The following is a 7,069-nucleotide window of genomic DNA, read 5'->3' on the forward strand; positions in this document are numbered from 1 at the left end:
CCCGCCTCGGCCTCCCAGAGAGCTAGGATTACAGGCGTGAGCCACCGCGCCCGGCCTGGGATAAGTTATTTAATTTCTCTGTGCCTTGGTTTCCTTACCTAAAACAGGAATAATAATAGTACCTACCTAGCGAGTTCTCATGAAAATCAAGTCAGTGAGTAAGTACAAAGTCTTTAGCACACAATAAATCGAACTGGATCATTATTTGCTATAAATTATTCTGAGTAGGAAGGAAAGGACCTTAAATAAGACCTTCACATTTTAAAGTTTTTCAAGAAGATAGAAACATCTCAAATGCTACTCTCCGAGGAAGGAGACATATGCATAAATGGATTTTCACTTGAGACACGGTAAATGGCCAGCATCAAAAGTGGCCTTTTGCGGGAGATTTCTCCTAATTCAGGGATCAGGCAGTTATGACCACCACCCATTTTTAAAAATAAAGTTTTATTGGAACACAGCCATGCCCATTTGTCAGTATTGTCTACGGCTGTTTTCACACTACAACAGCTGAACTGAGTTGCAGTGGAGACCATATGACTGGAAAAGTTGAAACTATTTATTTTCTGGCCCTTTACAGCTGTGGTCCCCCAACCCCCAGGCTGCTGAGTGGCTTGTTAGGGACCAAGCTGCAGAGCTCAGCTTTTCATGGAAAAATTGTCTTCCATGAAACTTAGGAAGGAGGGGGCGGGCACAGCAGGAGGTGAGCAGTGAGCAGCAGGTGAGCAGCAAATCCTCATCTGCATTTACAGCCACTCCCCATCCTTGCATCACCGCCTGAGCTCCGCCTCTACTCCCACCCCTCCCCCCATCTGTCTTCCAGGAAACCAGTCCCTGCTGCCAAAAAGGTTGGGGATTGCTGTTTTACAGAACAAGATTTTTGCTGGCCCCTGTTCCAGCTGGATTTATGTTCATGGGTTGTGGATATGTGAACACTCGACACATGTTGCTTTGCATCCTGGTGAAGCAGGTACCAATGTTATTTTTCTGCTGTTGTTCTTTAGCAATAACATGGGCCTGGATTATACCAGGAAGTGGGTTGTGTGAGCATCACTGTGCTTGGGCGTGCTGCTCAGGGCTCAGAAAAAGTCATGGGCTCAGTGCCAGTGCTGCTGTTTCCTTCTTGCATTATCTCTCTTTCAACCCCTTACAGAGGAGGTCCCCAGAGACTCAGTCAACCTCTGAGATCCTGAAGGAACTATATTTGTCCAGGGAAAACTGCCCAGGTTGCAGCTGCTGAAGGATCCCCTACTCTGGCATCATAATGAGATGCCACGTGGCTGAGACTAAACAGAATAAGAAATTAGGGGAAAAGAATTGGACTCTAATTGCTCTGGTCTTACAACTCATAGGGACAAGGGGATTTGAGTTCAGCCTTTAATTCCTCTGGACTTCAATTGACTTGTACTTTCAGTTATAAGGAATCTTTGGACATTAATTAGTCCTGGGAAATATATTAAAGACTATATTCAAATTTGAATATACTGTTGGCTTTTATGATGGGAGCATATTTAATCTCATTACCAAACCTCTGATGGGCCACCTCGGAGAACAAAGCTGCACATAATTTGAGATGGAATAAGAAGTAGGGAATTAATTTTTAGTGAAGAGTACTGACTGGGTAGCCTTTATGTTGGTTTAATGAACATGCTTTTCCCAGCCCACGACTGAGCCAGTCGGTCCAGGAGGACCCACAGGGAACCCTGGCTGGTGCTGGGGTTTGAGAAGGAAGGCAGGGCCAGGCCTGGCCTGGGAGCCCCCTATGCCCTCATGGGGACAGCCCCGCTGGGTGTCCATAGGCTTAACAGTTATGCCTGAGGGGTCAAGAGAACCAAGTTGGGGGGGAGAGTGTGGGAGGACGACACCTGTTCCCACTCCTCCTGTTTCACTGGAAAGGCACTTCCATTAAAACAGTGGTTGTAAACAATGGGTATATATGGCCACAAAGTGGCATAATGGACATTGGAAACTAAGAAGGGGGAGGCAGAGGGGGTGAGGGATAAAAAGTTACCTGTCAGGTACAATGTGCACTATTCTGGTGATGGATACAAAGATCTGCCTTCAGCATTAGCCAGTTCATCCATGTAACAAAAAACACTTGAACCCCCTAAATCTATTGAAATAAAGAACAAGAAAATTAAATTGTTTTCCATCCAAATGTGTCAATTCATGCCTCATAAATCATAACACGTTCCTGTCATTTCTTAAAAAATATATTTCAGTCGGCACTTAAAAAAAACAACAGTGGTTCTCAATGTTGACAGCACATTGGGCTCACCTGGAATCGCGGGGTCACCAGGTTTGGCAAATACCAATCCAAGACGCTCAGTTACATGTGCCTTTCAGAGAAACAGCACATAGATTTTTAATGTAAGTATGTCCCATGCAATCTTTGGGACATACTTGTACTAAAAACATATATTTAGGAGGGCCTGTAGGCTGGGACGGTAAGTGCATGGGAAAGCAGGGGGCAGCATGTTAGCAAGATTGGCCACACCTAAAGCACAGTCCCCAGATAGCTTTCCTAGTTATAAAGGTGGGATTTTCATCTTTGTCTGCCTAACTTGAGTGTCTCTTTCTCCCTTGGTTTTGAACCTCGGTAAGGAGGAAAAGGGTGTTAGAGTTGGCCACCTCTCCTCCTCCTTAGCTGATTCATACACATGCTTCATGTCTCAGCTCAAAGGTCCTTTTCTCCAAGAAGCCTGCCCCAGACGTAGGAAGTCCCTTGGCTGTATGCTGTCATAAAACCCTCAGAATGTTTTTTCTTTCTGGCCTATATTAAAACTGTCATGGACAAAAGCAGAATTTCTCAACCTCGACACAACTGCCATTGGAGGGCTGGATAATTCTCTGTTGTGGGGCTGTCCTGTGCGCTGTAGGCCTCTGCCCAGTAGATACCAGCAGAACCTCCGCTCCCCCCGTAACAGTGCCAAACACTCCACACTTGTGCTCAGAGCCAGCTTCTTGAGCACACAACCTGTGCAGCTCCGTGCTGAGGGCCTCGCACTCGATTGCGTGCTCTGCTATCCTTGTCATAATATTCTTTTTTTTTTTTTTTGGTGCAAATTTAATTTCATTAAAACAGTGAAGGTTGTGGCATATCATTTTCCATTGTGTGACAAATTTATTGGCTGGTAATGAAATTCTTTGTAGTTTTTGAACAGGGGCCCTGCCGGTTATGTTGCCAGACCTCGTTGCAGACCTTGTTGCAGACCTTGTTGTTTAATGCTTCTCTCCTGCAACACTGGGGACTTGGGGAGAGCAAAGGGCACATCTGCCTTTTTCTCTGCTGCATCCCTGATGCTGGCAAAGGGAAGGTGCTCGAAAGAATCCCCAAAGGCAAGGAGTGACAGAGAGGCTCCATCGGGGCCCTGCGGCTACTCGGGCTGAGGAACAGAAGGAAAGAATGACCTCCGGCCACCGTGTCAGCCACTCTATTCAGCAGCTAAGCCTTCCTTCCCAAGGCCACGGGAACATTCTTCGGAACCCCTCATGCGTGTCGAGTGGCAAGTGTGCCCTGGGTGGCCTGTGGGTCTCTCAGCGGCCCTCCATCTGCCACGTCAGCTGGGCTGGGCAGTAATCCCCAGCTGTAACAAGAGAAGGCGGGCGAGAGCCTTGGCGCGGAATTTCTGGGCTCTGCTCATTCGAGGCAGGCCTTCACGCTGCATTAATTCCGGCCGGTTGAGCTCGTCCTCCCATCCGCACACCAGTCTACCAGGTCGCCATCCTCAAAGCCAGATGAGCTGAGGCCAGCCAGGTGAGTCTCTCTGGCACCAGAAAAAGGCCATTTTTAGTAAATCCATTTAAAGCGGGAACCCAAGTTTCAAAGTAAATAGTGAAAGGGAAAAATATTCGATTGGGGCTTCATCTTGAAAAATGAAAGTAAAATTTATAAGAATAAGCTTATTTCCGTCCATAGCGGCTTTCTCCTACGTGTTCGTGGCTTGAGGCGTCTTTGGGGGAGAGGGGAGGGGGAGGGGAAGTAGCATGAGGACAGCTCATGGTTCCCCTAACATCCTATTTCTTGGTCTGGGAGGGAGTTGGTGACAAGAGTGTCCAATCTGTGAAAATTCATCAGGTGGTACACATAGGATTTGTGTACTTTTCTGTATATAATTCTTTAATTAAAGATTTTTTGTAACGGTCCCAAATTTTAGGAACCACTAATTGCTCCCTTAGTAGGTACTACCCAGCAGCCCTGAGTATAACTTTGGGCTTAAGTGCGTAGAGATGCTGTCCCCTGTCTGTAGGAATAGAGGACAAATACTTCTTGGGTTGGCTTGGATTGCCCTTGGTGAGAAGGTTTCTCGTGGCACCGGGAAGGTTCCATGATGCTCTGTGAAGAGCAGACTTGGCATGGCTTGGTTCATGCTTCTCACATTGTGTGTCTTGGGATTTTATGGACAGTATAAAAGAATTAAGTGTATTGAAAGGGAAAGTATGTTTCTCGCTTGCTCAACTCCAACCTCCTCACGAAGCCCTCATCAGTATCCATACCCCCGTAAACAACACAAACATCCATCCAGTTGCTCAGTCCAAAGACTGCGTCATCCCTGACTCTTCCCTCTCCCTCCTCTGGTCCTTCAAAGAGGTCTACCTCCAAGACCCGCCTCCAATCCCTTCACTTCTCTCCTCTCCACCACCCACCCACCCTGGCGGTGGTGTGGTCTGCCGAATAACAGCCCCCAAAGATGTCAAGTCCAAATCTTGGAGCTTGTGAATATGTCACTTTACATGATAAAAGAGACTTTGTGAGCATGATTAAGTTAAGAATGTTACGTGGGGAGGGGATCTTGGATTAGCCAGGTGGGCCCAATGCGATCACAAGGGTCCTTAGAAGAGGGAGACAGGAGGGTCAGAGTCAGAGTTGGAGAGGGGAGATTTGGAGTGAGGGCATCACGAGGGAGTTAGGAGTTGAAATTGCTACACTTCTGGCTTGATGATGGAGGAAGGGGACCACGAGCCAAGGGATGAAAGTACCCTCTAGAAGCTGGAAAAAGCAAGGAACAAATTCTCCCCTAGAACCTCCAAAAAGAACGCAGCTGGGCTGACACCTTGATTTTAGTACTTCTGACTTCCAGAACTGCAAGATACTAAATCTGTGTTTTTTAAGCCACTAAATTCACGGTAATTTATTACAGCAGCAATAGGAAACCTATATACCTAGTTGTCATCACCTCTCCCCTGTGTACCTACAATAGCCTAACTGATCCCCTGCTTTCATTCTTGTCCCATAATATTCCTTTTTCACAAAGCAGCCAGAGGAGTCTTTGAAATATATAAACAGGTCACAGCATCCTCCTTCTTAAAACCCTGCCATGGTTTTCCATAACCCTTAGAATAAAATCCAGACTCCTCACCATGGCCCATGATGCTTTGCATGGCCTGGCCTAGCCTTCCCCGGTTCCTCTGTGTCTTCCAACTCAGGATGCTCTTTCCAGCCTCAGGGCCTTTGCACTTGCTGTTCTGACTACCTAGAATGCTCTTTCCCCAACTTGTGTCATGGCTACTGTGATCTCTTTCAGGCTTCTCAGCTTACATGGCCCCTTCTCAGAGATCTTGTCTGGCTACCACCACCCCAGCCATTCTTCTTTTTCATAGGATCATGTTTGCGATTATGTCATTATTTGCCCTCTCTCTTCTCCACTAGAACGTAAGCTCGTGCCAATGGGAGCCACGTCTGTCTTCTTCACGGCTATCCGCAGTCATGTCAGGCACCAGTACCTGCCCATTCCCAATGCCCACTAAATATTTCCTGAATGAATCAGTTGTGTTTCCTTGGCATGACCTAAATGGCTTCCCCACTGCATGTTCTCTGCTTATAATTACTCATGTTCTAGTTTTAATAGAGCAGAAGCAAACAAACTGGAAACTTGGGCCTTTGCGGGAGGTCAGGGTTACCTGGCCTGCCGACAGGGGCACCTGTTTCTCTACAGAGCAATGGGCATGAGGATAAAATATGTAGAAGCTGTCAATTAATTAAATAGTAGTAAGATTCTGTCTATAGAACTCTTTTAATTAAAGGCTCCAAATATAGGCACACTCCAGGGGCCATTCAGACAGTATCTCTACGCTGGCTAAAGGGAAGCCATTGTGCATCCAGTGTGCTTTCGGCTTGCTCTGTCTTAAAAGTTTAAAATTAACCTGCTGCTCACTAACACAGCTACCAGGCACAAGATCAGAAAATGTCCTTGAGGAAAATCACATCGAGAGTCTAGAACAGGCCAACCGCAGAGAGCTGATGACAAGATCCACCAGACAACCTAGCGTTTGCTGATAACCATCGAACAAGTCGTGACTTGCACAAAGCTTGCTTTCTGCCACCACCCCCTTTTCCTTCCCTTTGTAAGTTTCTCAGGAAGCCGAGAAAGATGAGATGGTCTTGGAGACTATAGTCCACCATCTCCTTAGGCTGTCGGCACTCGAATAAACCACTCTTTCTTCACCAACACTCACCTCTCGTGTTGGTTCTCAGGTGGTGGGCAGCAAAACATACATTCATAACCCAGAGAGTCTTTAGAGAGAGCTGTTCAGGAGAGCAAAAATAAAGGCACACTTTGGGAGTGGGAAGGTTGCTTGACTTCCCTTTCATTGAAAAGAACAAAGGGAAATGTGAATGTGTGTGTGTGTGGAGTGAATGAGACTAGGACATCATCTGTTAAGAAATTCTTGTCCGTTAGCAAACTTGTATATCAAACTTGCAATCTTGGCCCCAAAATTAATAAATTAATTTTTGAAAATTCAACAGACTTTTTTTCTTTTTTCTCCTTTTCTTCGGATTTCAGATGCACATTTTGGATTAATCACCATCATTGGTTTATGACATTTTCTCATTATTACTCACACCTGACCAACTTCTATGTATTGAGTTATTTTTAATAACATTTAATATTAGCCACAAACCCACCACCAAACAAACATTTGGACTTTGATAATGATGTCCATCTGACCACACGGTTCCCCTCCCTCCTCTTATTTGAGGTATCCATATCCATAGTCCTGTGTTCAATCTTCCCTTCCTTTCCTTTTTATTAATATATAGGATTTTTTTTACATGTGGGAGATTCTA

This window comes from Propithecus coquereli, unplaced genomic scaffold (assembly GCF_000956105.1).
Source record: "Propithecus coquereli isolate 6110/MARCELLA unplaced genomic scaffold, Pcoq_1.0 Scaffold765, whole genome shotgun sequence".
Taxonomy (NCBI): Eukaryota; Metazoa; Chordata; class Mammalia; order Primates; family Indriidae; genus Propithecus; species Propithecus coquereli.